At 47.8% G+C, this 23,374-nt stretch overlaps 14 non-coding genes across 14 annotated transcripts; all 14 read right to left on the reverse strand.

The window, feature by feature from the left end:
* Positions 1 to 565: 565 nt before the first annotated feature.
* On the reverse strand, positions 566 to 756 carry LOC142729391 (U2 spliceosomal RNA). Its single transcript, XR_012878209.1, has one exon. It is a non-coding gene; the product is annotated as a U2 spliceosomal RNA (small nuclear RNA).
* Positions 757 to 2,040: 1,284 nt separating this feature from the next.
* LOC142729392 (U2 spliceosomal RNA) lies at positions 2,041 to 2,231 on the reverse strand. The gene has a single exon (XR_012878210.1). It is a non-coding gene; the product is annotated as a U2 spliceosomal RNA (small nuclear RNA).
* Positions 2,232 to 3,539: 1,308 nt separating this feature from the next.
* Positions 3,540 to 3,730, reverse strand: LOC142729393 (U2 spliceosomal RNA). Its single transcript, XR_012878211.1, has one exon. It is a non-coding gene; the product is annotated as a U2 spliceosomal RNA (small nuclear RNA).
* Positions 3,731 to 5,018: 1,288 nt separating this feature from the next.
* LOC142729394 (U2 spliceosomal RNA) lies at positions 5,019 to 5,209 on the reverse strand. Its single transcript, XR_012878212.1, has one exon. It is a non-coding gene; the product is annotated as a U2 spliceosomal RNA (small nuclear RNA).
* A 1,280-nt stretch (positions 5,210 to 6,489) lies between these two features.
* LOC142729395 (U2 spliceosomal RNA) lies at positions 6,490 to 6,680 on the reverse strand. Its single transcript, XR_012878213.1, has one exon. It is a non-coding gene; the product is annotated as a U2 spliceosomal RNA (small nuclear RNA).
* Positions 6,681 to 7,972: 1,292 nt separating this feature from the next.
* Positions 7,973 to 8,163, reverse strand: LOC142729396 (U2 spliceosomal RNA). The gene has a single exon (XR_012878214.1). It is a non-coding gene; the product is annotated as a U2 spliceosomal RNA (small nuclear RNA).
* A 1,276-nt stretch (positions 8,164 to 9,439) lies between these two features.
* LOC142729399 (U2 spliceosomal RNA) lies at positions 9,440 to 9,630 on the reverse strand. The gene has a single exon (XR_012878216.1). It is a non-coding gene; the product is annotated as a U2 spliceosomal RNA (small nuclear RNA).
* A 1,288-nt stretch (positions 9,631 to 10,918) lies between these two features.
* LOC142729400 (U2 spliceosomal RNA) lies at positions 10,919 to 11,109 on the reverse strand. Its single transcript, XR_012878217.1, has one exon. It is a non-coding gene; the product is annotated as a U2 spliceosomal RNA (small nuclear RNA).
* Positions 11,110 to 12,389: 1,280 nt separating this feature from the next.
* LOC142729401 (U2 spliceosomal RNA) lies at positions 12,390 to 12,580 on the reverse strand. Its single transcript, XR_012878218.1, has one exon. It is a non-coding gene; the product is annotated as a U2 spliceosomal RNA (small nuclear RNA).
* A 1,300-nt stretch (positions 12,581 to 13,880) lies between these two features.
* On the reverse strand, positions 13,881 to 14,071 carry LOC142729402 (U2 spliceosomal RNA). The gene has a single exon (XR_012878219.1). It is a non-coding gene; the product is annotated as a U2 spliceosomal RNA (small nuclear RNA).
* Positions 14,072 to 15,379: 1,308 nt separating this feature from the next.
* On the reverse strand, positions 15,380 to 15,570 carry LOC142729403 (U2 spliceosomal RNA). The gene has a single exon (XR_012878220.1). It is a non-coding gene; the product is annotated as a U2 spliceosomal RNA (small nuclear RNA).
* Positions 15,571 to 16,863: 1,293 nt separating this feature from the next.
* On the reverse strand, positions 16,864 to 17,054 carry LOC142729405 (U2 spliceosomal RNA). Its single transcript, XR_012878222.1, has one exon. It is a non-coding gene; the product is annotated as a U2 spliceosomal RNA (small nuclear RNA).
* Positions 17,055 to 18,362: 1,308 nt separating this feature from the next.
* LOC142729406 (U2 spliceosomal RNA) lies at positions 18,363 to 18,553 on the reverse strand. The gene has a single exon (XR_012878223.1). It is a non-coding gene; the product is annotated as a U2 spliceosomal RNA (small nuclear RNA).
* A 1,292-nt stretch (positions 18,554 to 19,845) lies between these two features.
* On the reverse strand, positions 19,846 to 20,036 carry LOC142729407 (U2 spliceosomal RNA). The gene has a single exon (XR_012878224.1). It is a non-coding gene; the product is annotated as a U2 spliceosomal RNA (small nuclear RNA).
* Between the last annotated feature and the right edge of the window lie 3,338 nt (positions 20,037 to 23,374).

Genomic DNA, 23,374 nt, shown 5'->3' on the forward strand with positions numbered 1-23,374 from the left:
GCTGCTCTCTTTGTAGGCAAGCAAGGCTTTGTTGCAACTGCAATTCTTACTTCTTCTTGAAATGTAGGGACGACAGTACATTCCATCACATCCATCTAGTGTACACAGGTAGGTCCATTGTGGCGGGCAGGCGAGCGGGCGGGCTGCTTTATTGGCTGTTTGCTGTTCCCCTACTCCACTCCACTATTTGACTGTTGTGCTGCATCAATCAATCAATCAATCAATCAATCAATCAATCAATCAATCAATCAATCAATCAATCAATCAGTGGCTGGCTCAGGTGCAGCTCTTTAACTTACCTAAAAGGGAGGGCGGAGAGAAGACAAGGAAGGTGAATGAGGTGTTCCAATGTGAAATGCCGGAAACACAGAAACACAGACGACACACAACAAGAGGTGGCAATCTATTCATTAATTGCATTTAATCAATGAGCTCATTATCACTCATGCATTGTCCAACAGGTGTTGAAATAATGGGATTAAAAGGGGAGATCCCTTCAGAAAGACAGAAACAATAGCAAAGACAAAAAACACTTTTGGAATCTGCTTTTAGTCAACACATAAGGAAAGGGTGCACCGGTCCTGGAAATACTGCAATACCAGGTCAATGCGTGGAGTGGACAGAGCAAGCTCTATTTCCATCTCCCTGTTCTAAAAATCCATTTAATATATGGTCCCCAGATAGGGGACGTATCAGATATTAAACTGATAAGAACAGATACTACACTTGATCTTAGCCAAAAGGCCGAGAAGCGATAACCCGAACGGGCCGCGCGTTGCCCGAGCCTGCCCGATACTGCTGTTCAGCCCTTGCAGCGATTCAGCCTACTTCTAGGCAATTCCATGGGGCCCTGCAGGCTCACACACTCACAGCTACACGGGAGGTGAATAAAGGCCGGAGAGGAAGCCAGACAGGATTTGCTTCTTTTGCTTGCACCACAATGCAGTGCTGAAAGAGGAGGAATCTACATAAAAACGCCTTCCTGGCAACGCCCAAATGCCCTGCTGCCATGCAGATAAACACTGGCAGCGGCAGCAAGTGCATGCCCACAGCCACCCCTTGTTCCTTCACACCTTGTATCAGCTGTAATCCAGTCCTGTCCAGTGCTGCCTGCTGAGCAGCACTGACCAACACTGCCTGGGCCCAGGCTTTTATCTCTGAGGCCCCATTATGATGTCAGAAAGCTGGCTCTGGAATCCTGAGGGCTCCACTATGACACGTGCAAAGTTCCGTCTGAACTTTATATAAGACGGTGAGGCTCAGTCAGTCACTCAGTGTTGCCTGAGAGGGCAACACTGCAACAGCCGGCCGCCAGGCTGTCTTTTTTTTGCACAGCTAGTTGCCTCCAGGAGGCCACAAGAGGGAGACAAGGGACTGCAAAATGGAAAATAGGCATCCACCAACTTTACAGACAACTTCTCCTTGCTCCTACAACCTCCATCCTTGCACAGTTTGTTATTCTTCTAGGTAACATAGTAACAAATCCAAATTGCTGCTCTCTTTGTAGGCAAGCAAGGCTTTGTTGCAACTGCAATTCTTACTTCTTCTTGAAATGTAGGGACGACAGTACATTCCATCACATCCATCTAGTGTACACAGGTAGGTCCATTGTGGCGGGCAGGCGAGCGGGCGGGCTGCTTTATTGGCTGTTTGCTGTTCCCCTACTCCACTCCACTATTTGACTGTTGTGCTGCATCAATCAATCAATCAATCAATCAATCAATCAATCAATCAATCAATCAGTGGCTGGCTCAGGTGCAGCTCTTTAACTTACCTAAAAGGGAGGGCGGAGAGAAGACAAGGAAGGTGAATGAGGTGTTCCAATGTGAAATGCCGGAAACACAGAAACACAGACGACACACAACAAGAGGTGGCAATCTATTCATTAATTGCATTTAATCAATGAGCTCATTATCACTCATGCATTGTCCAACAGGTGTTGAAATAATGGGATTAAAAGGGGAGATCCCTTCAGAAAGACAGAAACAATAGCAAAGACAAAAAACACTTTTGGAATCTGCTTTTAGTCAACACATAAGGAAAGGGTGCACCGGTCCTGGAAATACTGCAATACCAGGTCAATGCGTGGAGTGGACAGAGCAAGCTCTATTTCCATCTCCCTGTTCTAAAAATCCATTTAATATATGGTCCCCAGATAGGGGACGTATCAGATATTAAACTGATAAGAACAGATACTACACTTGATCTTAGCCAAAAGGCCGAGAAGCGATAACCCGAACGGGCCGCGCGTTGCCCGAGCCTGCCCGATACTGCTGTTCAGCCCTTGCAGCGATTCAGCCTACTTCTAGGCAATTCCATGGGGCCCTGCAGGCTCACACACTCACAGCTACACGGGAGGTGAATAAAGGCCGGAGAGGAAGCCAGACAGGATTTGCTTCTTTTGCTTGCACCACAATGCAGTGCTGAAAGAGGAGGAATCTACATAAAAACGCCTTCCTGGCAACGCCCAAATGCCCTGCTGCCATGCAGATAAACACTGGCAGCGGCAGCAAGTGCATGCCCACAGCCACCCCTTGTTCCTTCACACCTTGTATCAGCTGTAATCCAGTCCAGTCCAGTGCTGCCTGCTGAGCAGCACTGACCAACACTGCCTGGGCCCAGGCTTTTATCTCTGAGGCCCCATTATGATGTCAGAAAGCTGGCTCTGGAATCCTGAGGGCTCCACTATGACACGTGCAAAGTTCCGTCTGAACTTTATATAAGACGGTGAGGCTCAGTCAGTCACTCAGTGTTGCCTGAGAGGGCAACACTGCAACAGCCGGCCGCCAGGCTGTCTTTTTTTTGCACAGCTAGTTGCCTCCAGGAGGCCACAAGAGGGAGACAAGGGACTGCAAAATGGAAAATAGGCATCCACCAACTTTACAGACAACTTCTCCTTGCTCCTACAACCTCCATCCTTGCACAGTTTGTTATTCTTCTAGGTAACATAGTAACAAATCCAAATTGCTGCTCTCTTTGTAGGCAAGCAAGGCTTTGTTGCAACTGCAATTCTTACTTCTTCTTGAAATGTAGGGACGACAGTACATTCCATCACATCCATCTAGTGTACACAGGTAGGTCCATTGTGGCGGGCAGGCGAGCGGGCGGGCTGCTTTATTGGCTGTTTGCTGTTCCCCTACTCCACTCCACTATTTGACTGTTGTGCTGCATCAATCAATCAATCAATCAATCAATCAATCAATCAATCAATCAATCAATCAATCAATCAATCAATCAATCAGTGGCTGGCTCAGGTGCAGCTCTTTAACTTACCTAAAAGGGAGGGCGGAGAGAAGACAAGGAAGGTGAATGAGGTGTTCCAATGTGAAATGCCGGAAACACAGAAACACAGACGACACACAACAAGAGGTGGCAATCTATTCATTAATTGCATTTAATCAATGAGCTCATTATCACTCATGCATTGTCCAACAGGTGTTGAAATAATGGGATTAAAAGGGGAGATCCCTTCAGAAAGACAGAAACAATAGCAAAGACAAAAAACACTTTTGGAATCTGCTTTTAGTCAACACATAAGGAAAGGGTGCACCGGTCCTGGAAATACTGCAATACCAGGTCAATGCGTGGAGTGGACAGAGCAAGCTCTATTTCCATCTCCCTGTTCTAAAAATCCATTTAATATATGGTCCCCAGATAGGGGACGTATCAGATATTAAACTGATAAGAACAGATACTACACTTGATCTTAGCCAAAAGGCCGAGAAGCGATAACCCGAACGGGCCGCGCGTTGCCCGAGCCTGCCCGATACTGCTGTTCAGCCCTTGCAGCGATTCAGCCTACTTCTAGGCAATTCCATGGGGCCCTGCAGGCTCACACACTCACAGCTACACGGGAGGTGAATAAAGGCCGGAGAGGAAGCCAGACAGGATTTGCTTCTTTTGCTTGCACCACAATGCAGTGCTGAAAGAGGAGGAATCTACATAAAAACGCCTTCCTGGCAACGCCCAAATGCCCTGCTGCCATGCAGATAAACACTGGCAGCGGCAGCAAGTGCATGCCCACAGCCACCCCTTGTTCCTTCACACCTTGTATCAGCTGTAATCCAGTCCAGTCCAGTGCTGCCTGCTGAGCAGCACTGACCAACACTGCCTGGGCCCAGGCTTTTATCTCTGAGGCCCCATTATGATGTCAGAAAGCTGGCTCTGGAATCCTGAGGGCTCCACTATGACACGTGCAAAGTTCCGTCTGAACTTTATATAAGACGGTGAGGCTCAGTCAGTCACTCAGTGTTGCCTGAGAGGGCAACACTGCAACAGCCGGCCGCCAGGCTGTCTTTTTTTTGCACAGCTAGTTGCCTCCAGGAGGCCACAAGAGGGAGACAAGGGACTGCAAAATGGAAAATAGGCATCCACCAACTTTACAGACAACTTCTCCTTGCTCCTACAACCTCCATCCTTGCACAGTTTGTTATTCTTCTAGGTAACATAGTAACAAATCCAAATTGCTGCTCTCTTTGTAGGCAAGCAAGGCTTTGTTGCAACTGCAATTCTTACTTCTTCTTGAAATGTAGGGACGACAGTACATTCCATCACATCCATCTAGTGTACACAGGTAGGTCCATTGTGGCGGGCAGGCGAGCGGGCGGGCTGCTTTATTGGCTGTTTGCTGTTCCCCTACTCCACTCCACTATTTGACTGTAGTGCTGCATCAATCAATCAATCAATCAATCAATCAATCAATCAATCAATCAATCAATCAGTGGCTGGCTCAGGTGCAGCTCTTTAACTTACCTAAAAGGGAGGGCGGAGAGAAGACAAGGAAGGTGAATGAGGTGTTCCAATGTGAAATGCCGGAAACACAGAAACACAGACGACACACAACAAGAGGTGGCAATCTATTCATTAATTGCATTTAATCAATGAGCTCATTATCACTCATGCATTGTCCAACAGGTGTTGAAATAATGGGATTAAAAGGGGAGATCCCTTCAGAAAGACAGAAACAATAGCAAAGACAAAAAACACTTTTGGAATCTGCTTTTAGTCAACACATAAGGAAAGGGTGCACCGGTCCTGGAAATACTGCAATACCAGGTCAATGCGTGGAGTGGACAGAGCAAGCTCTATTTCCATCTCCCTGTTCTAAAAATCCATTTAATATATGGTCCCCAGATAGGGGACGTATCAGATATTAAACTGATAAGAACAGATACTACACTTGATCTTAGCCAAAAGGCCGAGAAGCGATAACCCGAACGGGCCGCGCGTTGCCCGAGCCTGCCCGATACTGCTGTTCAGCCCTTGCAGCGATTCAGCCTACTTCTAGGCAATTCCATGGGGCCCTGCAGGCTCACACACTCACAGCTACACGGGAGGTGAATAAAGGCCGGAGAGGAAGCCAGACAGGATTTGCTTCTTTTGCTTGCACCACAATGCAGTGCTGAAAGAGGAGGAATCTACATAAAAACGCCTTCCTGGCAACGCCCAAATGCCCTGCTGCCATGCAGATAAACACTGGCAGCGGCAGCAAGTGCATGCCCACAGCCACCCCTTGTTCCTTCACACCTTGTATCAGCTGTAATCCAGTCCAGTCCAGTGCTGCCTGCTGAGCAGCACTGACCAACACTGCCTGGGCCCAGGCTTTTATCTCTGAGGCCCCATTATGATGTCAGAAAGCTGGCTCTGGAATCCTGAGGGCTCCACTATGACACGTGCAAAGTTCCGTCTGAACTTTATATAAGACGGTGAGGCTCAGTCAGTCACTCAGTGTTGCCTGAGAGGGCAACACTGCAACAGCCGGCCGCCAGGCTGTCTTTTTTTTGCTCAGCTAGTTGCCTCCAGGAGGCCACAAGAGGGAGACAAGGGACTGCAAAATGGAAAATAGGCATCCACCAACTTTACAGACAACTTCTCCTTGCTCCTACAACCTCCATCCTTGCACAGTTTGTTATTCTTCTAGGTAACATAGTAACAAATCCAAATTGCTGCTCTCTTTGTAGGCAAGCAAGGCTTTGTTGCAACTGCAATTCTTACTTCTTCTTGAAATGTAGGGACGACAGTACATTCCATCACATCCATCTAGTGTACACAGGTAGGTCCATTGTGGCGGGCAGGCGAGCGGGCGGGCTGCTTTATTGGCTGTTTGCTGTTCCCCTACTCCACTCCACTATTTGACTGTTGTGCTGCATCAATCAATCAATCAATCAATCAATCAATCAATCAATCAATCAGTGGCTGGCTCAGGTGCAGCTCTTTAACTTACCTAAAAGGGAGGGCGGAGAGAAGACAAGGAAGGTGAATGAGGTGTTCCAATGTGAAATGCCGGAAACACAGAAACACAGACGACACACAACAAGAGGTGGCAATCTATTCATTAATTGCATTTAATCAATGAGCTCATTATCACTCATGCATTGTCCAACAGGTGTTGAAATAATGGGATTAAAAGGGGAGATCCCTTCAGAAAGACAGAAACAATAGCAAAGACAAAAAACACTTTTGGAATCTGCTTTTAGTCAACACATAAGGAAAGGGTGCACCGGTCCTGGAAATACTGCAATACCAGGTCAATGCGTGGAGTGGACAGAGCAAGCTCTATTTCCATCTCCCTGTTCTAAAAATCCATTTAATATATGGTCCCCAGATAGGGGACGTATCAGATATTAAACTGATAAGAACAGATACTACACTTGATCTTAGCCAAAAGGCCGAGAAGCGATAACCCGAACGGGCCGCGCGTTGCCCGAGCCTGCCCGATACTGCTGTTCAGCCCTTGCAGCGATTCAGCCTACTTCTAGGCAATTCCATGGGGCCCTGCAGGCTCACACACTCACAGCTACACGGGAGGTGAATAAAGGCCGGAGAGGAAGCCAGACAGGATTTGCTTCTTTTGCTTGCACCACAATGCAGTGCTGAAAGAGGAGGAATCTACATAAAAACGCCTTCCTGGCAACGCCCAAATGCCCTGCTGCCATGCAGATAAACACTGGCAGCGGCAGCAAGTGCATGCCCACAGCCACCCCTTGTTCCTTCACACCTTGTATCAGCTGTAATCCAGTCCAGTCCAGTGCTGCCTGCTGAGCAGCACTGACCAACACTGCCTGGGCCCAGGCTTTTATCTCTGAGGCCCCATTATGATGTCAGAAAGCTGGCTCTGGAATCCTGAGGGCTCCACTATGACACGTGCAAAGTTCCGTCTGAACTTTATATAAGACGGTGAGGCTCAGTCAGTCACTCAGTGTTGCCTGAGAGGGCAACACTGCAACAGCCGGCCGCCAGGCTGTCTTTTTTTTGCACAGCTAGTTGCCTCCAGGAGGCCACAAGAGGGAGACAAGGGACTGCAAAATGGAAAATAGGCATCCACCAACTTTACAGACAACTTCTCCTTGCTCCTACAACCTCCATCCTTGCACAGTTTGTTATTCTTCTAGGTAACATAGTAACAAATCCAAATTGCTGCTCTCTTTGTAGGCAAGCAAGGCTTTGTTGCAACTGCAATTCTTACTTCTTCTTGAAATGTAGGGACGACAGTACATTCCATCACATCCATCTAGTGTACACAGGTAGGTCCATTGTGGCGGGCAGGCGAGCGGGCGGGCTGCTTTATTGGCTGTTTGCTGTTCCCCTACTCCACTCCACTATTTGACTGTAGTGCTGCATCAATCAATCAATCAATCAATCAATCAATCAATCAATCAATCAATCAATCAATCAGTGGCTGGCTCAGGTGCAGCTCTTTAACTTACCTAAAAGGGAGGGCGGAGAGAAGACAAGGAAGGTGAATGAGGTGTTCCAATGTGAAATGCCGGAAACACAGAAACACAGACGACACACAACAAGAGGTGGCAATCTATTCATTAATTGCATTTAATCAATGAGCTCATTATCACTCATGCATTGTCCAACAGGTGTTGAAATAATGGGATTAAAAGGGGAGATCCCTTCAGAAAGACAGAAACAATAGCAAAGACAAAAAACACTTTTGGAATCTGCTTTTAGTCAACACATAAGGAAAGGGTGCACCGGTCCTGGAAATACTGCAATACCAGGTCAATGCGTGGAGTGGACAGAGCAAGCTCTATTTCCATCTCCCTGTTCTAAAAATCCATTTAATATATGGTCCCCAGATAGGGGACGTATCAGATATTAAACTGATAAGAACAGATACTACACTTGATCTTAGCCAAAAGGCCGAGAAGCGATAACCCGAACGGGCCGCGCGTTGCCCGAGCCTGCCCGATACTGCTGTTCAGCCCTTGCAGCGATTCAGCCTACTTCTAGGCAATTCCATGGGGCCCTGCAGGCTCACACACTCACAGCTACACGGGAGGTGAATAAAGGCCGGAGAGGAAGCCAGACAGGATTTGCTTCTTTTGCTTGCACCACAATGCAGTGCTGAAAGAGGAGGAATCTACATAAAAACGCCTTCCTGGCAACGCCCAAATGCCCTGCTGCCATGCAGATAAACACTGGCAGCGGCAGCAAGTGCATGCCCACAGCCACCCCTTGTTCCTTCACACCTTGTATCAGCTGTAATCCAGTCCAGTCCAGTGCTGCCTGCTGAGCAGCACTGACCAACACTGCCTGGGCCCAGGCTTTTATCTCTGAGGCCCCATTATGATGTCAGAAAGCTGGCTCTGGAATCCTGAGGGCTCCACTATGACACGTGCAAAGTTCCGTCTGAACTTTATATAAGACGGTGAGGCTCAGTCAGTCACTCAGTGTTGCCTGAGAGGGCAACACTGCAACAGCCGGCCGCCAGGCTGTCTTTTTTTTGCTCAGCTAGTTGCCTCCAGGAGGCCACAAGAGGGAGACAAGGGACTGCAAAATGGAAAATAGGCATCCACCAACTTTACAGACAACTTCTCCTTGCTCCTACAACCTCCATCCTTGCACAGTTTGTTATTCTTCTAGGTAACATAGTAACAAATCCAAATTGCTGCTCTCTTTGTAGGCAAGCAAGGCTTTGTTGCAACTGCAATTCTTACTTCTTCTTGAAATGTAGGGACGACAGTACATTCCATCACATCCATCTAGTGTACACAGGTAGGTCCATTGTGGCGGGCAGGCGAGCGGGCGGGCTGCTTTATTGGCTGTTTGCTGTTCCCCTACTCCACTCCACTATTTGACTGTTGTGCTGCATCAATCAATCAATCAATCAATCAATCAATCAATCAATCAGTGGCTGGCTCAGGTGCAGCTCTTTAACTTACCTAAAAGGGAGGGCGGAGAGAAGACAAGGAAGGTGAATGAGGTGTTCCAATGTGAAATGCCGGAAACACAGAAACACAGACGACACACAACAAGAGGTGGCAATCTATTCATTAATTGCATTTAATCAATGAGCTCATTATCACTCATGCATTGTCCAACAGGTGTTGAAATAATGGGATTAAAAGGGGAGATCCCTTCAGAAAGACAGAAACAATAGCAAAGACAAAAAACACTTTTGGAATCTGCTTTTAGTCAACACATAAGGAAAGGGTGCACCGGTCCTGGAAATACTGCAATACCAGGTCAATGCGTGGAGTGGACAGAGCAAGCTCTATTTCCATCTCCCTGTTCTAAAAATCCATTTAATATATGGTCCCCAGATAGGGGACGTATCAGATATTAAACTGATAAGAACAGATACTACACTTGATCTTAGCCAAAAGGCCGAGAAGCGATAACCCGAACGGGCCGCGCGTTGCCCGAGCCTGCCCGATACTGCTGTTCAGCCCTTGCAGCGATTCAGCCTACTTCTAGGCAATTCCATGGGGCCCTGCAGGCTCACACACTCACAGCTACACGGGAGGTGAATAAAGGCCGGAGAGGAAGCCAGACAGGATTTGCTTCTTTTGCTTGCACCACAATGCAGTGCTGAAAGAGGAGGAATCTACATAAAAACGCCTTCCTGGCAACGCCCAAATGCCCTGCTGCCATGCAGATAAACACTGGCAGCGGCAGCAAGTGCATGCCCACAGCCACCCCTTGTTCCTTCACACCTTGTATCAGCTGTAATCCAGTCCAGTCCAGTGCTGCCTGCTGAGCAGCACTGACCAACACTGCCTGGGCCCAGGCTTTTATCTCTGAGGCCCCATTATGATGTCAGAAAGCTGGCTCTGGAATCCTGAGGGCTCCACTATGACACGTGCAAAGTTCCGTCTGAACTTTATATAAGACGGTGAGGCTCAGTCAGTCACTCAGTGTTGCCTGAGAGGGCAACACTGCAACAGCCGGCCGCCAGGCTGTCTTTTTTTTGCACAGCTAGTTGCCTCCAGGAGGCCACAAGAGGGAGACAAGGGACTGCAAAATGGAAAATAGGCATCCACCAACTTTACAGACAACTTCTCCTTGCTCCTACAACCTCCATCCTTGCACAGTTTGTTATTCTTCTAGGTAACATAGTAACAAATCCAAATTGCTGCTCTCTTTGTAGGCAAGCAAGGCTTTGTTGCAACTGCAATTCTTACTTCTTCTTGAAATGTAGGGACGACAGTACATTCCATCACATCCATCTAGTGTACACAGGTAGGTCCATTGTGGCGGGCAGGCGAGCGGGCGGGCTGCTTTATTGGCTGTTTGCTGTTCCCCTACTCCACTCCACTATTTGACTGTAGTGCTGCATCAATCAATCAATCAATCAATCAATCAATCAATCAATCAATCAATCAATCAGTGGCTGGCTCAGGTGCAGCTCTTTAACTTACCTAAAAGGGAGGGCGGAGAGAAGACAAGGAAGGTGAATGAGGTGTTCCAATGTGAAATGCCGGAAACACAGAAACACAGACGACACACAACAAGAGGTGGCAATCTATTCATTAATTGCATTTAATCAATGAGCTCATTATCACTCATGCATTGTCCAACAGGTGTTGAAATAATGGGATTAAAAGGGGAGATCCCTTCAGAAAGACAGAAACAATAGCAAAGACAAAAAACACTTTTGGAATCTGCTTTTAGTCAACACATAAGGAAAGGGTGCACCGGTCCTGGAAATACTGCAATACCAGGTCAATGCGTGGAGTGGACAGAGCAAGCTCTATTTCCATCTCCCTGTTCTAAAAATCCATTTAATATATGGTCCCCAGATAGGGGACGTATCAGATATTAAACTGATAAGAACAGATACTACACTTGATCTTAGCCAAAAGGCCGAGAAGCGATAACCCGAACGGGCCGCGCGTTGCCCGAGCCTGCCCGATACTGCTGTTCAGCCCTTGCAGCGATTCAGCCTACTTCTAGGCAATTCCATGGGGCCCTGCAGGCTCACACACTCACAGCTACACGGGAGGTGAATAAAGGCCGGAGAGGAAGCCAGACAGGATTTGCTTCTTTTGCTTGCACCACAATGCAGTGCTGAAAGAGGAGGAATCTACATAAAAACGCCTTCCTGGCAACGCCCAAATGCCCTGCTGCCATGCAGATAAACACTGGCAGCGGCAGCAAGTGCATGCCCACAGCCACCCCTTGTTCCTTCACACCTTGTATCAGCTGTAATCCAGTCCAGTCCAGTGCTGCCTGCTGAGCAGCACTGACCAACACTGCCTGGGCCCAGGCTTTTATCTCTGAGGCCCCATTATGATGTCAGAAAGCTGGCTCTGGAATCCTGAGGGCTCCACTATGACACGTGCAAAGTTCCGTCTGAACTTTATATAAGACGGTGAGGCTCAGTCAGTCACTCAGTGTTGCCTGAGAGGGCAACACTGCAACAGCCGGCCGCCAGGCTGTCTTTTTTTTGCTCAGCTAGTTGCCTCCAGGAGGCCACAAGAGGGAGACAAGGGACTGCAAAATGGAAAATAGGCATCCACCAACTTTACAGACAACTTCTCCTTGCTCCTACAACCTCCATCCTTGCACAGTTTGTTATTCTTCTAGGTAACATAGTAACAAATCCAAATTGCTGCTCTCTTTGTAGGCAAGCAAGGCTTTGTTGCAACTGCAATTCTTACTTCTTCTTGAAATGTAGGGACGACAGTACATTCCATCACATCCATCTAGTGTACACAGGTAGGTCCATTGTGGCGGGCAGGCGAGCGGGCGGGCTGCTTTATTGGCTGTTTGCTGTTCCCCTACTCCACTCCACTATTTGACTGTTGTGCTGCATCAATCAATCAATCAATCAATCAATCAATCAATCAATCAATCAGTGGCTGGCTCAGGTGCAGCTCTTTAACTTACCTAAAAGGGAGGGCGGAGAGAAGACAAGGAAGGTGAATGAGGTGTTCCAATGTGAAATGCCGGAAACACAGAAACACAGACGACACACAACAAGAGGTGGCAATCTATTCATTAATTGCATTTAATCAATGAGCTCATTATCACTCATGCATTGTCCAACAGGTGTTGAAATAATGGGATTAAAAGGGGAGATCCCTTCAGAAAGACAGAAACAATAGCAAAGACAAAAAACACTTTTGGAATCTGCTTTTAGTCAACACATAAGGAAAGGGTGCACCGGTCCTGGAAATACTGCAATACCAGGTCAATGCGTGGAGTGGACAGAGCAAGCTCTATTTCCATCTCCCTGTTCTAAAAATCCATTTAATATATGGTCCCCAGATAGGGGACGTATCAGATATTAAACTGATAAGAACAGATACTACACTTGATCTTAGCCAAAAGGCCGAGAAGCGATAACCCGAACGGGCCGCGCGTTGCCCGAGCCTGCCCGATACTGCTGTTCAGCCCTTGCAGCGATTCAGCCTACTTCTAGGCAATTCCATGGGGCCCTGCAGGCTCACACACTCACAGCTACACGGGAGGTGAATAAAGGCCGGAGAGGAAGCCAGACAGGATTTGCTTCTTTTGCTTGCACCACAATGCAGTGCTGAAAGAGGAGGAATCTACATAAAAACGCCTTCCTGGCAACGCCCAAATGCCCTGCTGCCATGCAGATAAACACTGGCAGCGGCAGCAAGTGCATGCCCACAGCCACCCCTTGTTCCTTCACACCTTGTATCAGCTGTAATCCAGTCCAGTCCAGTGCTGCCTGCTGAGCAGCACTGACCAACACTGCCTGGGCCCAGGCTTTTATCTCTGAGGCCCCATTATGATGTCAGAAAGCTGGCTCTGGAATCCTGAGGGCTCCACTATGACACGTGCAAAGTTCCGTCTGAACTTTATATAAGACGGTGAGGCTCAGTCAGTCACTCAGTGTTGCCTGAGAGGGCAACACTGCAACAGCCGGCCGCCAGGCTGTCTTTTTTTTGCACAGCTAGTTGCCTCCAGGAGGCCACAAGAGGGAGACAAGGGACTGCAAAATGGAAAATAGGCATCCACCAACTTTACAGACAACTTCTCCTTGCTCCTACAACCTCCATCCTTGCACAGTTTGTTATTCTTCTAGGTAACATAGTAACAAATCCAAATTGCTGCTCTCTTTGTAGGCAAGCAAGGCTTTGTTGCAACTGCAATTCTTACTTCTTCTTGAAATGTAGGGACGACAGTACATTCCATCACATCCATCTAGTGTACACAGGTAGGTCCATTGTGGCGGGCAGGCGAGCGGGCGGGCTGCTTTATTGGCTGTTTGCTGTTCCCCTACTCCACTCCACTATTTGACTGTTGTGCTGCATCAATCAATCAATCAATCAATCAATCAATCAATCAATCAATCAATCAATCAATCAATCAATCAGTGGCTGGCTCAGGTGCAGCTCTTTAACTTACCTAAAAGGGAGGGCGGAGAGAAGACAAGGAAGGTGAATGAGGTGTTCCAATGTGAAATGCCGGAAACACAGAAACACAGACGACACACAACAAGAGGTGGCAATCTATTCATTAATTGCATTTAATCAATGAGCTCATTATCACTCATGCATTGTCCAACAGGTGTTGAAATAATGGGATTAAAAGGGGAGATCCCTTCAGAAAGACAGAAACAATAGCAAAGACAAAAAACACTTTTGGAATCTGCTTTTAGTCAACACATAAGGAAAGGGTGCACCGGTCCTGGAAATACTGCAATACCAGGTCAATGCGTGGAGTGGACAGAGCAAGCTCTATTTCCATCTCCCTGTTCTAAAAATCCATTTAATATATGGTCCCCAGATAGGGGACGTATCAGATATTAAACTGATAAGAACAGATACTACACTTGATCTTAGCCAAAAGGCCGAGAAGCGATAACCCGAACGGGCCGCGCGTTGCCCGAGCCTGCCCGATACTGCTGTTCAGCCCTTGCAGCGATTCAGCCTACTTCTAGGCAATTCCATGGGGCCCTGCAGGCTCACACACTCACAGCTACACGGGAGGTGAATAAAGGCCGGAGAGGAAGCCAGACAGGATTTGCTTCTTTTGCTTGCACCACAATGCAGTGCTGAAAGAGGAGGAATCTACATAAAAACGCCTTCCTGGCAACGCCCAAATGCCCTGCTGCCATGCAGATAAACACTGGCAGCGGCAGCAAGTGCATGCCCACAGCCACCCCTTGTTCCTTCACACCTTGTATCAGCTGTAATCCAGTCCAGTCCAGTGCTGCCTGCTGAGCAGCACTGACCAACACTGCCTGGGCCCAGGCTTTTATCTCTGAGGCCCCATTATGATGTCAGAAAGCTGGCTCTGGAATCCTGAGGGCTCCACTATGACACGTGCAAAGTTCCGTCTGAACTTTATATAAGACGGTGAGGCTCAGTCAGTCACTCAGTGTTGCCTGAGAGGGCAACACTGCAACAGCCGGCCGCCAGGCTGTCTTTTTTTTGCACAGCTAGTTGCCTCCAGGAGGCCACAAGAGGGAGACAAGGGACTGCAAAATGGAAAATAGGCATCCACCAACTTTACAGACAACTTCTCCTTGCTCCTACAACCTCCATCCTTGCACAGTTTGTTATTCTTCTAGGTAACATAGTAACAAATCCAAATTGCTGCTCTCTTTGTAGGCAAGCAAGGCTTTGTTGCAACTGCAATTCTTACTTCTTCTTGAAATGTAGGGACGACAGTACATTCCATCACATCCATCTAGTGTACACAGGTAGGTCCATTGTGGCGGGCAGGCGAGCGGGCGGGCTGCTTTATTGGCTGTTTGCTGTTCCCCTACTCCACTCCACTATTTGACTGTTGTGCTGCATCAATCAATCAATCAATCAATCAATCAATCAATCAATCAATCAATCAATCAATCAATCAATCAATCAATCAGTGGCTGGCTCAGGTGCAGCTCTTTAACTTACCTAAAAGGGAGGGCGGAGAGAAGACAAGGAAGGTGAATGAGGTGTTCCAATGTGAAATGCCGGAAACACAGAAACACAGACGACACACAACAAGAGGTGGCAATCTATTCATTAATTGCATTTAATCAATGAGCTCATTATCACTCATGCATTGTCCAACAGGTGTTGAAATAATGGGATTAAAAGGGGAGATCCCTTCAGAAAGACAGAAACAATAGCAAAGACAAAAAACACTTTTGGAATCTGCTTTTAGTCAACACATAAGGAAAGGGTGCACCGGTCCTGGAAATACTGCAATACCAGGTCAATGCGTGGAGTGGACAGAGCAAGCTCTATTTCCATCTCCCTGTTCTAAAAATCCATTTAATATATGGTCCCCAGATAGGGGACGTATCAGATATTAAACTGATAAGAACAGATACTACACTTGATCTTAGCCAAAAGGCCGAGAAGCGATAACCCGAACGGGCCGCGCGTTGCCCGAGCCTGCCCGATACTGCTGTTCAGCCCTTGCAGCGATTCAGCCTACTTCTAGGCAATTCCATGGGGCCCTGCAGGCTCACACACTCACAGCTACACGGGAGGTGAATAAAGGCCGGAGAGGAAGCCAGACAGGATTTGCTTCTTTTGCTTGCACCACAATGCAGTGCTGAAAGAGGAGGAATCTACATAAAAACGCCTTCCTGGCAACGCCCAAATGCCCTGCTGCCATGCAGATAAACACTGGCAGCGGCAGCAAGTGCATGCCCACAGCCACCCCTTGTTCCTTCACACCTTGTATCAGCTGTAATCCAGTCCAGTCCAGTGCTGCCTGCTGAGCAGCACTGACCAACACTGCCTGGGCCCAGGCTTTTATCTCTGAGGCCCCATTATGATGTCAGAAAGCTGGCTCTGGAATCCTGAGGGCTCCACTATGACACGTGCAAAGTTCCGTCTGAACTTTATATAAGACGGTGAGGCTCAGTCAGTCACTCAGTGTTGCCTGAGAGGGCAACACTGCAACAGCCGGCCGCCAGGCTGTCTTTTTTTTGCACAGCTAGTTGCCTCCAGGAGGCCACAAGAGGGAGACAAGGGACTGCAAAATGGAAAATAGGCATCCACCAACTTTACAGACAACGTCTCCTTGCTCCTACAACCTCCATCCTTGCACAGTTTGTTATTCTTCTAGGTAACATAGTAACAAATCCAAATTGCTGCTCTCTTTGTAGGCAAGCAAGGCTTTGTTGCAACTGCAATTCTTACTTCTTCTTGAAATGTAGGGACGACAGTACATTCCATCACATCCATCTAGTGTACACAGGTAGGTTCATTGTGGCGGGCAGGCGAGCGGGCGGGCTGCTTTATTGGCTGTTTGCTGTTCCCCTACTCCACTCCACTATTTGACTGTTGTGCTGCATCAATCAATCAATCAATCAATCAATCAATCAATCAATCAATCAATCAATCAATCAATCAGTGGCTGGCTCAGGTGCAGCTCTTTAACTTACCTAAAAGGGAGGGCGGAGAGAAGACAAGGAAGGTGAATGAGGTGTTCCAATGTGAAATGCCGGAAACACAGAAACACAGACGACACACAACAAGAGGTGGCAATCTATTCATTAATTGCATTTAATCAATGAGCTCATTATCACTCATGCATTGTCCAACAGGTGTTGAAATAATGGGATTAAAAGGGGAGATCCCTTCAGAAAGACAGAAACAATAGCAAAGACAAAAAACACTTTTGTCTGCTTTTAGTCAACACATAAGGAAAGGGTGCACCGGTCCTGGAAATACTGCAATACCAGGTCAATGCGTGGAGTGGACAGAGCAAGCTCTATTTCCATCTCCCTGTTCTAAAAATCCATTTAATATATGGTCCCCAGATAGGGGACGTATCAGATATTAAACTGATAAGAACAGATACTACACTTGATCTTAGCCAAAAGGCCGAGAAGCGATAACCCGAACGGGCCGCGCGTTGCCCGAGCCTGCCCGATACTGCTGTTCAGCCCTTGCAGCGATTCAGCCTACTTCTAGGCAATTCCATGGGGCCCTGCAGGCTCACACACTCACAGCTACACGGGAGGTGAATAAAGGCCGGAGAGGAAGCCAGACAGGATTTGCTTCTTTTGCTTGCACCACAATGCAGTGCTGAAAGAGGAGGAATCTACATAAAAACGCCTTCCTGGCAACGCCCAAATGCCCTGCTGCCATGCAGATAAACACTGGCAGCGGCAGCAAGTGCATGCCCACAGCCACCCCTTGTTCCTTCACACCTTGTATCAGCTGTAATCCAGTCCAGTCCAGTGCTGCCTGCTGAGCAGCACTGACCAACACTGCCTGGGCCCAGGCTTTTATCTCTGAGGCCCCATTATGATGTCAGAAAGCTGGCTCTGGAATCCTGAGGGCTCCACTATGACACGTGCAAAGTTCCGTCTGAACTTTATATAAGACGGTGAGGCTCAGTCAGTCACTCAGTGTTGCCTGAGAGGGCAACACTGCAACAGCCGGCCGCCAGGCTGTCTTTTTTTTGCACAGCTAGTTGCCTCCAGGAGGCCACAAGAGGGAGACAAGGGACTGCAAAATGGAAAATAGGCATCCACCAACTTTACAGACAACTTCTCCTTGCTCCTACAACCTCCATCCTTGCACAGTTTGTTATTCTTCTAGGTAACATAGTAACAAATCCAAATTGCTGCTCTCTTTGTAGGCAAGCAAGGCTTTGTTGCAACTGCAATTCTTACTTCTTCTTGAAATGTAGGGACGACAGTACATTCCATCACATCCATCTAGTGTACACAGGTAGGTCCATTGTGGCGGGCAGGCGAGCGGGCGGGCTGCTTTATTGGCTGTTTGCTGTTCCCCTACTCCACTCCACTATTTGACTGTTGTGCTGCATCAATCAATCAATCAATCAATAAATCAATCAATCAATCAATCAATCAATCAATCAATCAATCAATCAATCAGTGGCTGGCTCAGGTGCAGCTCTTTAACTTACCTAAAAGGGAGGGCGGAGAGAAGACAAGGAAGGTGAATGAGGTGTTCCAATGTGAAATACCGGAAACACAGAAACACAGACGACACACAACAAGAGGTGGCAATCTATTCATTAATTGCATTTAATCAATGAGCTCATTATCACTCATGCATTGTCCAACAGGTGTTGAAATAATGGGATTAAAAGGGGAGATCCCTTCAGAAAGACAGAAACAATAGCAAAGACAAAAAACACTTTTGGAATCTGCTTTTAGTCAACACATAAGGAAAGGGTGCACCGGTCCTGGAAATACTGCAATACCAGGTCAATGCGTGGAGTGGACAGAGCAAGCTCTATTTCCATCTCCCTGTTCTAAAAATCCATTTAATATATGGTCCCCAGATAGGGGACGTATCAGATATTAAACTGATAAGAACAGATACTACACTTGATCTTAGCCAAAAGGCCGAGAAGCGATAACCCGAACGGGCCGCGCGTTGCCCGAGCCTGCCCGATACTGCTGTTCAGCCCTTGCAGCGATTCAGCCTACTTCTAGGCAATTCCATGGGGCCCTGCAGGCTCACACACTCACAGCTACACGGGAGGTGAATAAAGGCCGGAGAGGAAGCCAGACAGGATTTGCTTCTTTTGCTTGCACCACAATGCAGTGCTGAAAGAGGAGGAATCTACATAAAAACGCCTTCCTGGCAACGCCCAAATGCCCTGCTGCCATGCAGATAAACACTGGCAGCGGCAGCAAGTGCATGCCCACAGCCACCCCTTGTTCCTTCACACCTTGTATCAGCTGTAATCCAGTCCAGTCCAGTGCTGCCTGCTGAGCAGCACTGACCAACACTGCCTGGGCCCAGGCTTTTATCTCTGAGGCCCCATTATGATGTCAGAAAGCTGGCTCTGGAATCCTGAGGGCTCCACTATGACACGTGCAAAGTTCCGTCTGAACTTTATATAAGACGGTGAGGCTCAGTCAGTCACTCAGTGTTGCCTGAGAGGGCAACACTGCAACAGCCGGCCGCCAGGCTGTCTTTTTTTTGCACAGCTAGTTGCCTCCAGGAGGCCACAAGAGGGAGACAAGGGACTGCAAAATGGAAAATAGGCATCCACCAACTTTACAGACAACTTCTCCTTGCTCCTACAACCTCCATCCTTGCACAGTTTGTTATTCTTCTAGGTAACATAGTAACAAATCCAAATTGCTGCTCTCTTTGTAGGCAAGCAAGGCTTTGTTGCAACTGCAATTCTTACTTCTTCTTGAAATGTAGGGACGACAGTACATTCCATCACATCCATCTAGTGTACACAGGTAGGTCCATTGTGGCGGGCAGGCGAGCGGGCGGGCTGCTTTATTGGCTGTTTGCTGTTCCCCTACTCCACTCCACTATTTGACTGTTGTGCTGCATCAATCAATCAATCAATCAATCAATCAATCAATCAATCAATCAATCAATCAATCAGTGGCTGGCTCAGGTGCAGCTCTTTAACTTACCTAAAAGGGAGGGCGGAGAGAAGACAAGGAAGGTGAATGAGGTGTTCCAATGTGAAATGCCGGAAACACAGAAACACAGACGACACACAACAAGAGGTGGCAATCTATTCATTAATTGCATTTAATCAATGAGCTCATTATCACTCATGCATTGTCCAACAGGTGTTGAAATAATGGGATTAAAAGGGGAGATCCCTTCAGAAAGACAGAAACAATAGCAAAGACAAAAAACACTTTTGGAATCTGCTTTTAGTCAACACATAAGGAAAGGGTGCACCGGTCCTGGAAATACTGCAATACCAGGTCAATGCGTGGAGTGGACAGAGCAAGCTCTATTTCCATCTCCCTGTTCTAAAAATCCATTTAATATATGGTCCCCAGATAGGGGACGTATCAGATATTAAACTGATAAGAACAGATACTACACTTGATCTTAGCCAAAAGGCCGAGAAGCGATAACCCGAACGGGCCGCGCGTTGCCCGAGCCTGCCCGATACTGCTGTTCAGCCCTTGCAGCGATTCAGCCTACTTCTAGGCAATTCCATGGGGCCCTGCAGGCTCACACACTCACAGCTACACGGGAGGTGAATAAAGGCCGGAGAGGAAGCCAGACAGGATTTGCTTCTTTTGCTTGCACCACAATGCAGTGCTGAAAGAGGAGGAATCTACATAAAAACGCCTTCCTGGCAACGCCCAAATGCCCTGCTGCCATGCAGATAAACACTGGCAGCGGCAGCAAGTGCATGCCCACAGCCACCCCTTGTTCCTTCACACCTTGTATCAGCTGTAATCCAGTCCAGTCCAGTGCTGCCTGCTGAGCAGCACTGACCAACACTGCCTGGGCCCAGGCTTTTATCTCTGAGGCCCCATTATGATGTCAGAAAGCTGGCTCTGGAATCCTGAGGGCTCCACTATGACACGTGCAAAGTTCCGTCTGAACTTTATATAAGACGGTGAGGCTCAGTCAGTCACTCAGTGTTGCCTGAGAGGGCAACACTGCAACAGCCGGCCGCCAGGCTGTCTTTTTTTTGCACAGCTAGTTGCCTCCAGGAGGCCACAAGAGGGAGACAAGGGACTGCAAAATGGAAAATAGGCATCCACCAACTTTACAGACAACTTCTCCTTGCTCCTACAACCTCCATCCTTGCACAGTTTGTTATTCTTCTAGGTAACATAGTAACAAATCCAAATTGCTGCTCTCTTTGTAGGCAAGCAAGGCTTTGTTGCAACTGCAATTCTTACTTCTTCTTGAAATGTAGGGACGACAGTACATTCCATCACATCCATCTAGTGTACACAGGTAGGTCCATTGTGGCGGGCAGGCGAGCGGGCGGGCTGCTTTATTGGCTGTTTGCTGTTCCCCTACTCCACTCCACTATTTGACTGTTGTGCTGCATCAATCAATCAATCAATCAATCAATCAATCAATCAATCAATCAATCAATCAATCAATCAATCAGTGGCTGGCTCAGGTGCAGCTCTTTAACTTACCTAAAAGGGAGGGCGGAGAGAAGACAAGGAAGGTGAATGAGGTGTTCCAATGTGAAATGCCGGAAACACAGAAACACAGACGACACACAACATGACCTGCCTAGGTAGAGTCGTGTGTTAACCTTAAACCATACTATCCCCCACCCCCATTTAGTAACGACACATGACACCGAGGTTGGATGTGAAATGGCCACAGCAGCCGTTTATTAATTTCACAGTTTTATAAAAACAATTTAAATCCGAAACATTCGGATAACTAGTTAGGAATCCACCAGAGAATTCCTCCTAATAATTCACATGACCCAACATGGGTCAGAATCATAAATAACAATTAAACGTTAACATTAACCCGAGCAGAGGAAGTCCTTGAAGCCCCTTCAGATGTTCCTTTCAAGAACACACCGAATTAGCCATCTGCAAACCACTAATTACCTCCAGCCGTAAACCAGCTCGGAAGCACCGTTCACCTCTGCAGATGGCTCCAACCACTAGAAGTCCACTTCAAGGGGATAACACCCGTTGAAGCCCTCAAGTGATATACCGACCACTAGAAGTCCACTTCAAAGGGATAACACCCGATGAAGCCTTCAAGTGACATACCTTCTACCAGAAGACCACTTCAAAGGGATAACACCCGATGAAGTCTTCAACCATGTACCTTTTTTGGGGGACGCATACCCCCGATGCGACCCCCCCACCATTTTGTACTGACTGGCCTCAAGGACTCCCCCCGCCAGCTGCCATGACAACAGAACCTACTCCGGAAAAAAGAAAAACATGTTAAATAAACACACAAAATAAAACACAACGCTTATATACGGACGTACAGAAGACCTAAGGAGTAACAAAACAAGGGTGGGAGGGTGGGAGCTTTGCTTCTTGTGTATTACTCCTCCCGCTGCTTCCGGCTCAATGCCGAGAAACAGCGGGAAGCGCAGTAACGGCCCCCCCGTCCCCCCTAGCTCCTCCCCGTCCCTCCTTCAGCTCCTTCACCTTTCCCTCACCTCTTAACATTAACCCTTTCCCTACCAGGACGGTCATGTCGGCTTCCCTCAAGCCTGCAGCTGCGTCCAGCCTCTTCTTGACCTGCCTAGGTAGAGTCGTGTGTTAACCTTAAACCATACTATCCCCCACCCCCATTTAGTAACGACACATGACACCGAGGTTGGATGTGAAATGGCCACAGCAGCCGTTTATTAATTTCACAGTTTTATAAAAACAATTTAAATCCGAAACATTCGGATAACTAGTTAGGAATCCACCAGAGAATTCCTCCTAATAATTCACATGACCCAACATGGGTCAGAATCATAAATAACAATTAAACGTTAACATTAACCCGAGCAGAGGAAGTCCTTGAAGCCCCTTCAGATGTTCCTTTCAAGAACACACCGAATTAGCCATCTGCAAACCACTAATTACCTCCAGCCGTAAACCAGCTCGGAAGCACCGTTCACCTCTGCAGATGGCTCCAACCACTAGAAGTCCACTTCAAGGGGATAACACCCGTTGAAGCCCTCAAGTGATATACCGACCACTAGAAGTCCACTTCAAAGGGATAACACCCGATGAAGCCTTCAAGTGACATACCTTCTACCAGAAGACCACTTCAAAGGGATAACACCCGATGAAGTCTTCAACCATGTACCTTTTTTGGGGGACGCATACCCCCGATGCGACCCCCCCACCATTTTGTACTGACTGGCCTCAAGGACTCCCCCCGCCACCGCGAAACAGGCCTTGACCACCTTAAGCCTGTGAGTTCCTCCACACCACCACCGCCCTTTCTATGCCTTCTGCTATAGCCAAGCTCCAAATATCAATGCCAACCTCGGTCAGATGAACCCCGTCACTCCTCCAGAAATTCCCCAATCCTGACTCCAAATCCCTATGCCTCACGCAAATGCCCCCGTTCTTTGCCACAAAACGGGACACCGCCCGGTTAACTTTTATCCGAGCCTTATTGACTCTCTCCACCGATCTAGCTAACCGCCAATGCTTCCTTGGGACTATGTCCGACCACACTACCACCAACTTGGGATAAGATACCCACAAACACAACAAATCATGTTTGATATCCCGCACCAACTCACGAAAAGGGCGGACTCCTAAGTCATTCCCACCCACGTGCAACACTAAAACCTCCGGAACCCTATCAAGCCGCACATATGTCTGGAATTCCGCCAACACCCTGTTCCACGACATACCTCTAAACCCCAGCCAATGCACAACCGCATCCTGTCGCGGAATGCGCAACTGGCGACCATCCGGGCGGACGTCCGCCCTCAAAGCCCCCCAGTGCAC

This window comes from Rhinoderma darwinii, unplaced genomic scaffold (assembly GCF_050947455.1).
Source record: "Rhinoderma darwinii isolate aRhiDar2 unplaced genomic scaffold, aRhiDar2.hap1 Scaffold_718, whole genome shotgun sequence".
In the NCBI taxonomy this organism is placed as follows: Eukaryota; Metazoa; Chordata; class Amphibia; order Anura; family Rhinodermatidae; genus Rhinoderma; species Rhinoderma darwinii.